Raw genomic sequence first — 11,586 nt, 5'->3', positions numbered from 1 at the left:
AGTAAATAAATTTTAAAAATCTTTTAAAAAAATGTTACCTCCCTCATGTACTAAGCATCATCCCTGACTTCAGCTTCTGTTCTATCCTCATTTTTCCCTTTCTTGCCCAGGCTGCCTCTCTGAAGTCATTTCCTCCATATCCCAGCACCTTGCTCACTCCATCCCCACTGGCATAATCCTACCTCAGGTTTGGTGTACTAACTGTTCCTTTTGCCTAAAATGCACTGTCCCTTTATGTCATAGCTTGCTCCTACCGTGTTCAGGTTCCTGCTTCCTTATCAAAAAAGACTGTGTCTCATACTCTGTCACTCTCTATTCTCCGACACTGTGCTTACTGGCTGCCTATGATGTATTTATGTATTTACTATTCCAGCACCCCTACTCTCTAGGATGCAAACTTTATGAAAAGGGAATTTTCTTTCACTTTTTTATCTTTGTTTTCTGAACTATCTCCAGAAACTACAACAGAATAGGAGCTCAATAAATATTTGTTGGATGAATAAATTGCTATTTTGTACCTGTTATAAAACAATGAATTCTAATATTCTCATGTTCTCCATTATTCTGGGATCACCATTTCCTTTCCGTGCTGTAGTATAAATGTAACTGCTAGATGTTTTTACAAAATCCAGAAAGTTAATGCGTCAGAGGAGGAAGGAATTACTTAGCTTCTTCTCAATGATTTTCCCCTCTTGCATCAAATTGTTATACCAGGTTTCCCTTCAATACCTCTGGTTGTTATATAAGCCATAACCCTCACTCATCCTCACTCTTTCAAATATACTTTCTTAGAAAAAGTGGACCAGACTCTCAGACTTCCTTTATATGAACAAAGGAAAAATTTTTCTAAGATTATTTGTTTGAGAGAGAGAGAGAGCAAGGGAAAGGGGCAGAGGGAAAGAGAAACTTAAGCAAGACTCTGTGCTTCATGTGAAGCCCAAGACAGCCCCAACTCATCTCATGACCCTGAGACCACAATTGAGCCAAAACCAAGAGTTGGAAGCTTAACCTAATGCACCACCCAGGTGCCCCCTAAGAAGGAAATGTAATAGGGTCCCCCAAATAAACAAATGAACCTTGCTACCATCCCTGTGCATTGTTAATATCTGACAATTTTCTTCCTGCTCTAATAGGTGATTAAAAACTAGTAATAGTGATTAACATGAGTTATTTACTAATTTCCCAACACACGTTCAGACCTTGCAACAACTCGATCAAGTAGGTGCTGTTATTAAAGTTCCTGGTAACAGAGGAAGAAAATTAGTATTAGAAATCTAACTAACTAGCTTAATGCCATGACACACGTTTGTGAAAGAGTCAGGAATCTAGCTGAGACCTGTCTAACCGCAGAGCCCACCACCCTATACTACTTCCATCATAAAGTACACTAAATCTCTTTTGTATCAAGTGGGAAGCAAATTAATGAATAAATGATCAATTGTGTCTATTTTCTATCCTATTAATGATGTTTAATAATCTATTTTCAAGTTAAGTCAGTGGAAAGACTGGTTTTCAACCACGGAGAGCCACAAGTGCCCTTTGCCAAAGATTTGGCAGAGGATGTTTCTGAACTGTGTGGGAGGCATAACTCCATAATCTTTAATGTCTCTGCAAGATCAAGTGATGCATTCTGTGATTCTAAGAGGTTCTTATAAAGTGGAAAATTTGGAATCATAAATGACTGGCTATCGTCTACACAAAAAGAAGTAAAATTAATCTGAGTTGGTCTTTTTATGCTCTTCTAAAAACGAAAGAATCATTTTAGGATGAACCCAGGAGATAACAATCTGAATATCAACATTTTGAACTCTATCAGCTTTAATTCATTTTTTCCTTTAAGTTTGCACTTTTGTAGCACTGACTTTTCTCAAGAGTCAGAGAAAATAACAATGGTAAATAATGAGCACTTCGTGTTCCTGAGACAAACTACCCAGTGCTAGAAACGCCGGCTTCGGCATGTGCTGAGAAAGCATCCAGATGTTAGCCAGCTGAAACAATATGTCCCAGTGCATCTAAATAAAAAAATTATTTTCATCTAAAAATTGGAAATCGAAATAGCGTTCTGGATTTCTAATAGGAGTCAAGAAACTCCAAATGCTAATGAATCTGTGAACCTGCTTTTGTCAGAAGTATCTATATTTTTACTAGAACACTGAAAATGAACAAGTAAATACAATTCTGGGTATGATAGCTTAACAACTCTGATTTCTGAACCTTGAGTTAATAATCATAAAGATGCCTAATATTTCTTTGGTTAATTATGTGTGATTTTCTCATGCCAGATCCTGACCATGGGTTGCTTAGAAGAGTGAAATCATATGCTCCAGTACAAGGAGATGCAGGAGAGATGAGGAGAGACCCGTGGAAGAGCTGGGAATGGGAAGGGGCATCCCCACACTCCTCACAAAACTCTCTAAGAGGGGAAAATTAACAAAACTGTCAGACAAACAGAACAAAATGCTGAGGAGCCCTGAAAACTTTAGAAGTAGGCTTTGGTTCTCAGGGTCACAGAAAAACAATAGGCTTACTCTCATAGAAATCAGTTGAAGGAAAAATGGGATTCAACTTATAAATTGAAACGTAAAGCATGGATACTTCGGTGTTTGACTAGAGCTCATTGCCATCTGATGAGCTAAGATGGACTAGAGCATGTTTTTCAAAGTGTGGCCCATGGATTCCTAACATTAAAATTATAGGGGAGTGGATAAAAAGAATAAAAGTAAATGCCAACTTCCGAGCCTCCCATCAGACCCATGAACAAACAGTCTAGAAGGAGAGCTCAAATGGTCTGTATTTTATAATAATACACCAGTAATTTTATTTGTACTACAGTTTGAAAATTTAGGGGGCTTGAATAATATCTTTAGGTAACAAATATTATTTAGAGAAATCTAAAGTGCAAGGCTATGATTAGAGCCAGCTTAGCATGTAACTTTATCCCCTAAATACTTTAATAAAAAAAACAACTGACTGAAAGACCCAGTGATTAAAAGGATTCAAATGAGAAATACAGTAGGAAGAGAAGAGGGATGTCAAAATGTAAGAAATTGAAAATAACTTCTACCTGACAGCATTTCCAAGGTCCATCTTTGGAATTTTCTCTCTAATATTTGGGGTATTCCGAAGTATTTCTGATGGTCAGATATGTGAAAGATCATCTCACAAAATTCTCAAATTTTAGGGTTAATATCAGGAAAAAGCAAGATTTTTAAAAAGCAAAAAAGTACAAGCACATATAGGTGCACACAGGGTCATATTCTGTATTCAAGTCTTTGAAGGTCAGTTTCATAAACCAGCCATACTGACCTGAAACCAAGTCAGCCCAAGGAAATCTATAATTCGACAAGTCAAAAAAAAATGTATTATATGATCAATTTAATAGAATTTCAAGTGGAATAGAGTTTGTAACATCTATTTCTTTTTTCATTTCCTAGTCATTCACATCAATGGTCTCCACAGCAGAGTATGCAAGAAACTGGAGTAAAAAGGAACATCTACTTACATTTATTTTTCATCTTAAAAGAAATCAAGCTTTCCTTACATTTAAAATATAGATTAGTGTCTCTATAACTTAGAAGTAGAAAATGTGCTTATTGAGATACATGCTCATAATGTTTTTACTTATAGGGATGCCTGAGTGGCTCAGCAGTTGAGCGTCTGCCTTCAGCTCAGGCATGATCCTGGGATCTGGAATCAAGTCTCCTACTGGGCTCCCTGCAGAGAGCCTACTTCTCCTTCTGCCTGTGTCTCTGCCTCTCTCTGTGTGTCTCTCATTAATAAATAAATAAATCTTTAAAAATATATATTTTTACTTATATAGATGCGTGATCCGAAGACTTTGGAGCCCCTTAATTCATTCAAATTTGTAGTAATTTAAACAGTTCTTTCTTGTAAAAACGTATATCTCTAAGCTTATGGTTTTCAGATATCTGAATTTTATATGAATATAAATTGTATGGCATATATTTCATATCCATTCAAATATGGGTATAAATTATATTAAAAATCTTGGGATACTCCCTTTGGGTCATTGTAGACTAATTTTGGTTCACATGCTCAAGAAACAAACAATTCAATAGTATGATACTTGCATAAAAGCTCCCAACAAGTCACATCTCTAACAAAATATCTTCCAACAAAATCATGCTCCAACCATATAGTTTAGTAGTTTAGAAAATATAGACAAAGGAAAAAGTCCAGTTCATTGATTTCTCCAGCCCTCATAAAATGTCAATATTCACTCAAGTTACATACAAGACATCCTGGAATTTAAATATTGCAGTCTAAAACACCAGAGTTATTAGATCCTGCATATGATAAATTCTCTTCCCTCCTTGACATTTCTTATCACCAGAAAAGCATGTGAATAATCTAAAGATTCGTCCCAACAATTGACCAATTTCTTTTATGGGCAAGAACCACCTTTCACTTGTTTTAAATCTCACTATAATATCTGTCCTCAACAGTAGTGTCAAGACAAGTTGATGTCATGGTCACGTCATTGGAGAAACAATTTGTGCTTTCTGCCTGCCACCATCCCCTCTCACTCTTCTAGTGCAGGATCCCTCTTTTTTGTTTTATAAACTACCTCATGGTTTGCTTGGGTCTGCTGTTTCCCCTCCTAGGAGTGGGCACATGACTTGAGTTGCTCAGAGCTTCCAAATTCCTGGACACATTTATTAGCCCAGGGATGGACAATTATTTAAACAAGTTCAACAAGAATCATTTTCAGGATTGAAAAAATACTGGGGAACTGAAGGAGGATTTCTTTTCCTGCCAGGATCATTGCTGCTAAAAACTATGCCAGCTTGGTGATACCAGAAACATTTTTTGCTACCAAAGGGAAAAAATCTGCTTAAGATAAATCAACACAGGGAAAAAAAGAGCTGAGAGATGGAGGGAAAGAGTGCCCAGCTTCACCCTTTACTTTTACATTGCATGGAGGTAATAAAATTCCATTTGGGGTTGGATTTTCATCAGCTGCAACTAAAAAAGTACTATTAACACTAGGATGATACACTAGAATATATTCAGGTAATTACTATAATGTTATTCCTACTTTCTAGATACATTTTCTTGAACAGGGAAAAGGTAAACCTCCAAATAATCTTAAATCAATCGCACGACTGTGGCTGCATTTCTCAAGTGTGTCAAACATGTGACCATCATCCATTAAACATCTCTATTCACACACACACACACACACACACACACACAGGTCACAGAGTTTTGCCCTAAAGTAGCTTAACAAAGAGCACTACATAGAGTTGTGTATCCAGCAAGTACAACTGACTGACCAACAATAATATAATGCTTGAATTTCCTCCAGTAATACCTACCCATTAGGTAACCTGTTTATTTCTCCTTTGGCATTTATTTTCTTCCCTTCTAATTTTTTATTGTCCTATACAGCTTCTTCTAGGCCATACCAATGAATCCAAATCTTTACAATATTTTGAGATTTGACAACTTTTACCTACTGAAGCTTACAGAATGGAAATAACCATTGATCAAAAAAAAAAAAAAAAAAAAAAAACACCAACCTCAAACATTTGTTCAAACCCGAAATCAATTTGAAATATTATGCTATGTCAACTATATAAGCACTTTTCTTTGAAGAAAGCCGCCAGCAAACGATTTCACCTTTTCTTAGATTATCTATTACCGGCATTTCTTAAAGAATAGGGCCAAAGGGAAGCATTCCTTTAAAAGCGAAATAGAGTAAAATCTCTTTTAGATCTTTTTCAGTAGTAAAAGCTGGTTCTTCTATGAACCTCCATCTCTCTGCTATGATGTATTATTAAAAATGGAAAGACATTGTTGATGGTATGTATTGTATCAATAGCATTGTGGGATACCATTTATTTCACTTTAAGGAGAGTTTATTTCATCTTGAGCCAACTTGGAAAGCCTTTCAGAGGCCATCAGCACACTGGCTTTCTTCATATTAGATAAAAGCAAGGACACTGTGTATACACATTGATCTGGAGTCATTCAAAGACTGGGTTAGGGAAGAGAGAATTTCCTTCCTTGGTACAGAGGAACTTTCATATCATATCAATACCTTCGAAAATCTGCAAAGGCCTTTTTAAATCAAGAATGTCAGTGGGGAAATTTCACCTTTTCTGAGGTAAACTGGAAACTTGGAGACAAAGTTTAATCGGAACAAAAAGGAATAAAATAAAAATAAAGTTAATTTCAAGAAAATAAAAATAAATGTCAACTTTAAATGTCAATATATTCTATAATATAAATAGTGAAAAACTGAATTTAAACCATACCAATTACTTGAGAGTATCTTTAATTAGTTATTTGTATTTCGAAAGTTGTACGTTAATATATACTGTTCACTTAATAGAGTGCTAAGCATAGGACTCCAAAAAGGATACTTTTCTGACAAACTTTGTATTTAAATGGCCAGATAATAAATACTTTAGGCTCTATGAGGGCATCCAATCTCTTCTAAACTCTACAATGTATCATGAAAACATACATTACAATTCACAAACAAATGTGTATGTTCCAATAAAACTTTATTTACAAAATCAGGTACTGGGCCAGATTTGGCCCACAGGTTGTAGTTTGTCAACTCTGTCTCTATGCCAAATTCTAAATTGCTATATAAGCTGTAAAGGATAATAAGAGTAGTTTATATGTTTAATAAATTGAAACATTTTCCTTAGAATCATATGAATTATCTAACTTTACCAATAACAAGTTTTTTTTTATTTTTACCAAAAGGTGGTCTTCTAAGGCTTAGTTTTCTTAAGTCGAGAAGGGGAGAGGATATTTTGGTAAAGAAAATGAGCATTATTGGTCATGATCTGCTCTGAAGCCGACCAATTCTGCTTTTGTCTACTTCATATATTTGAGTTGTGCAAAATCTCATTAAAAATGACTCTACTTGGGTGCCTGGGTTACTCAGTCAGTTAAGTGTACATCTCTTGATTTGTGTACAATCTCAAGGTTGTGAGATCAAGACCCACCTTACACTCTGCTATGGACAGGAAGCCTACTCAAGATTCTTTCCTCTCCCTCTGCCTCTGCTCCTCCCCACCCCTCACTCTCTTCATAAATAAATAAATAAATAAATAAATAAATAAATAAATAAAAAGAAAGAAAGACTCTACTCAGAAAGGTTGGAAAATCACTGCTCTAAATTTTTTTGGGTAAGTTGGATCCAGCCCTATTTGCCACAAGATAGTATACTGTTGACCCTTGAACAACAAAGGTTGGAATTGCATGGGTATACTTATACACAGATTTTTTACAGTATGGCACTTAAAATGTAGTTTTTGCTTCTGCTTTCTTAATAACGTCTTCTTTTCTGTACCTTACATCATTGTATGAATATAGTATAGAACAGAAAAAAATATATAAAATATGTGTCAATCAAACATTTATGTTATCAGTAAGGCCTCCAGTCAGTAATAGGCTATTAGTAATTAAGTTTTGGGGAAGTCAAGTTATATGTGGGCTTTCAATTGCATGGAGAAGGAGTCAGTGTCCCTAATTCCTATATTGTTCAAGGGTCAACTGTGGATGTCTTAAGATCAAAGGGACAGATGCTTGAAGTGTAAAGTGAATCTTGTGTATAGGAAACTTTAAGAGATCATTATTTGAGATGAAATGAAGATCTAGGCACATCCAGTGTCCTAATAAAGAAGCCAAGAGCACTGAGAAATAACAATAGAAGACAGATGCTAGCAGTGTCAATACAAGGACACAGTCACCCTAGTGCTTATTGCTGGCTTGTGAGGAATATTCCATCTTTAGCTTTTCAGACGCTGATTCTTATAGGCAACATGGAGCAAAGGCTGCAGCCTTTCCGCAGTGCTCAGATCACATGTGACAGCCATAATTGAGTAAGCAAAGGGGGTGCTGAGAAGAGGGTAATGGGCCATGCAGACAGAGGGAGAGCTGAGCAAGTACTAAGAGATGATTCCCACTGACAGTGATGTGAAACTGGTAGATGTATATTGAGTTTCAAACATGCTTCCGATCCAGAGATTGAAATTACTATTATCATTGTGACAGATCTGCAAAAGGTGACTATTGTCCAAAGACCGCCATGCAACAAGAATTAGAATTTAGGATACAAATTCTCCCTTTTAGAAGAAGGAATTGATATATGTGATGGAATTTGAGGTAAACAAAATACTTCTATTTATATTACAATATATAAAAATATTCACTCACTGACCAGCTCTGGAACTCAAGAGTTTTGGAAAAGAATTACAACGCTGATACCCTGATTGTGTAAAACAGTATAGAGGTTCCTCAAAAAAATAAAAATAGAAATACCATATGATCCAGCAATTCCATTACTGTATATTTACCCAAAGAAAATGAAAACACTTATTTAAAAAGATATATATATATATATATATACCCTTATGTTTATTGCAGCATTATTTATAATAACTAAGATAATGGAGGCAACCCAGGTGTGAATTAACAAATGAATGGACAAAGATGTGGTATATTATACATACATATAATGGATATATGTGCATCATGGATAAAGAAGATGTGGTTTATATATATTATGTTTATAATGTGTATGTCATACCTAATATACGTGTTCCATTATACATATTCCATATACATATATGTATGTATGTGTATAAAAGAATGAGATCTTGTCGTATATGACAACATGGATGAACCTTAAGGGTATTATACTAAAGGAAATAAGTCATGAGCATTAAGTAATGTATAGAATTATTGAATCACTATGTCATACACCGGAAACTAATGTAACATTGTATTAACAATACTTCAATAATAAATTTTGTTTAAAGAATTTTAAAAAACTGAAACCCTGAGTAAACACAATTTTATCATCTTCCTAACTCTCACTTTCAGGCTCTCTGTTTATCTTTGTTTGATTCATACTTCACTCACTAACAACATTTATCTACCTCATAGAGAGAATAAAAATAAAAGATCTAGAGGTAGAGCAGCCCCTAAATATGATTCCCTGAAAATGGAGAGAATTCTACTCAGTTGGACAAGTTTCAGCTTCTTTGGATCTCAAGAACTGAATGAGAAAATCAAAGGAATACAGGTATAGGATTACCTCTGAGCCAGGACAGTAGGGAAAGTTGCTCTACAACTTTCATCTAAAGCACTGGACACGTGCTTTGGTTAATGTGCCGCCAAGTGAATGGTAATGCTTAGTCTAAGTTCTTAAAATCTAAATAGAAGGGCTTTCTATAAACATGATTTATGGATTCAAAGAAAATGTAGTCCAATACTCCAAGTTAACAGTAATGTCCTAGAAAACTATGTACTAGAATAAATGTGTAAATATTAACTGCCATTAATGTAATATGTTTGTATGATATATGTTATATATCATATATATGTTATTATATATTTATTATGTATATACATATACAGAGAGTTGAGAGCAAAGGCTCCCAAGCTTTCTCTATTCAAGGCATCCTTAGTGTTTCAGTAACTTTTCCATGGCACCCCTAAGCCGAAAGAAATGACTAACAATTCCATGTTTTATCTTGTCAGGAATCACTAAAAGCCCAGCTTCATGATGTTATGACATCAGCAAATGGAAGTAAAATGATCCAGTGTTGACACTGTGAAGTACCTCAAGATTCATGTGGTGATCAACTATCTTTACCTTGAAATTCTAAAATATCTCAGTGGCCTTCCCCTGAGTTTGATGCAACCCTGGGAGCCCTGAGCACATAGTTCAGAAACCAGGGAATGATTTTGTACCTAATCTCTCATCCCAATTTAGTCACACGACACTGAAAGCTAGCAACTTAACACTCTCATTCTCTGCTCAATCTTAAATTGACCATTCCTTCAAGTTTAAAAAGTAAATAAACTTGAAATTGACTTTACTTTGAGGTTTCCAAGAAAGCCCGTGGTTCTCTCAGACACTATCCCTCTAACCATCTTTCTTCTTCAACAGGAGAATCTCAACTGACCATCATAATTTATCGAGGAAAAAGCTGCATCTGTCCTGCAAAGGTCACAGTAGTTATTTTTCCCCAGGAGCAAAGCTGATGAAACAGATGTAGATTTATTTTCTTCACTCTGAATATATCCCTTCACTGAAAAATCTCAACGGTCTCCTTCGCTGATCAAGATATTTCTAAATTAATAATCCCTCACCACACAAGTAGCTTGTCATTCACACGTGGTTTCCTCATATGTTTTATTTTTTTTTAATATATTTTTTTAAATTTTTATTTATTTATGATAGTCACAGAGAGAGAGAGAGGCAGAGACACAGGCAGAGGGAGAAGCAGGCTCCATGCACCGGGAGCCTGATGTGGGATTCGATCCCGGGTCTTCAGGATCGCGCCCTGGGTCAAAGGCAGGCTCCAAACCGCTGCGCCACCCAGGGATCCCTCCTCATATGTTTTAATGCATATTCTAAGATTTCTTTTTTTTTTTTTTTTATTCTAAGATTTCAACAACCCTAACTAACACAAAGAGATCATGGTTTCCTCTGGCTAACTTATGTTCTTCATCAAGTGAGACTCTTGAAAATAAAATATTTTTAAAAGATAATGATTCTTCACAAAATATAAGAATTGTCAAATACTCTAATTTTTTTTTCAAATAATCTAATTTGACTAGAGAAGAATCCTGCGTGCCTACGAAGAAGATGCCTAAGAGTGTGTGTTCGTGTGTGAGTATGTGCTTGAGCACACCCACACGCGTGCATGCCCACGAGAGAATTAAGAGAGAACAAGGATACTTATATTCCTTACAGGTATGTGAACGTGAACTTAGGACAACGTTAAGGTGATAGGATGAGTGTAGGCACGCAGGGAGAAGGGAGGAGTCTACATGCAAAGTGTGGGCCAAATAATCGCAGCAGGCCAAAAGATTTTCTCCAAACACGGGGAGTTTTCAGATGGATCTAAAGTGATTCAATCAAAACATGTTAAATAACAATGATAACCAGGGGCAAATTGCAACATTCCGAAGCAATCTGAATTAAACTACATCCTCCTTCCTCCACACATTCCTGGGAGGCTTATCACAACAGCAACCATGTGCATTATAAACACTATCACCCTTCAAATGGACAATTGGCTTCTTCCCCTGCAGTAATGTGATTTGAGACTACCTCGGCTCCAACAATCGGTGAGATGTTTTGCATTAACTTTTGCAGCACGGATATCCTCCGAAGGCAGAGACAGGATCCTGTTGCCTTCACAATTAGCCAAAGTGCCAAAGGCAACACCTCTAACGAGGGCCACAGGAGGACATCACTTGGTATCGATAGTTTCTCTCCAGTACAATTCCGAGTGCGCTTGCCAGCGTCTATGAAACATGTCAGTGCACAAGACCAACAAATCATGAGAGTGTATGGGGGATTAATTACTGGGTTCTGTTTATTTAAACACAAACTTTCAAACTGAAGGCAACTGGTAGAGCGATCAAATACGGCATTCATCACATGTAGAAAGATGTTTGAAATGGATATAAAAACATGACTACCTTGCAATTTAAACTTAAATCTCAGTAAATACTCATATTTAAGAGCCCACAATAATTACTGGATGCATAGCCTTAAGTGAGACTAGTACCGTATTCATGCAT

The sequence above is a fragment of the Canis aureus genome, chromosome 13, assembly GCF_053574225.1.
Source record: "Canis aureus isolate CA01 chromosome 13, VMU_Caureus_v.1.0, whole genome shotgun sequence".
Lineage (NCBI taxonomy): Eukaryota > Metazoa > Chordata > Mammalia > Carnivora > Canidae > Canis > Canis aureus.
This window is presented reverse-complemented; position numbering follows the sequence as displayed.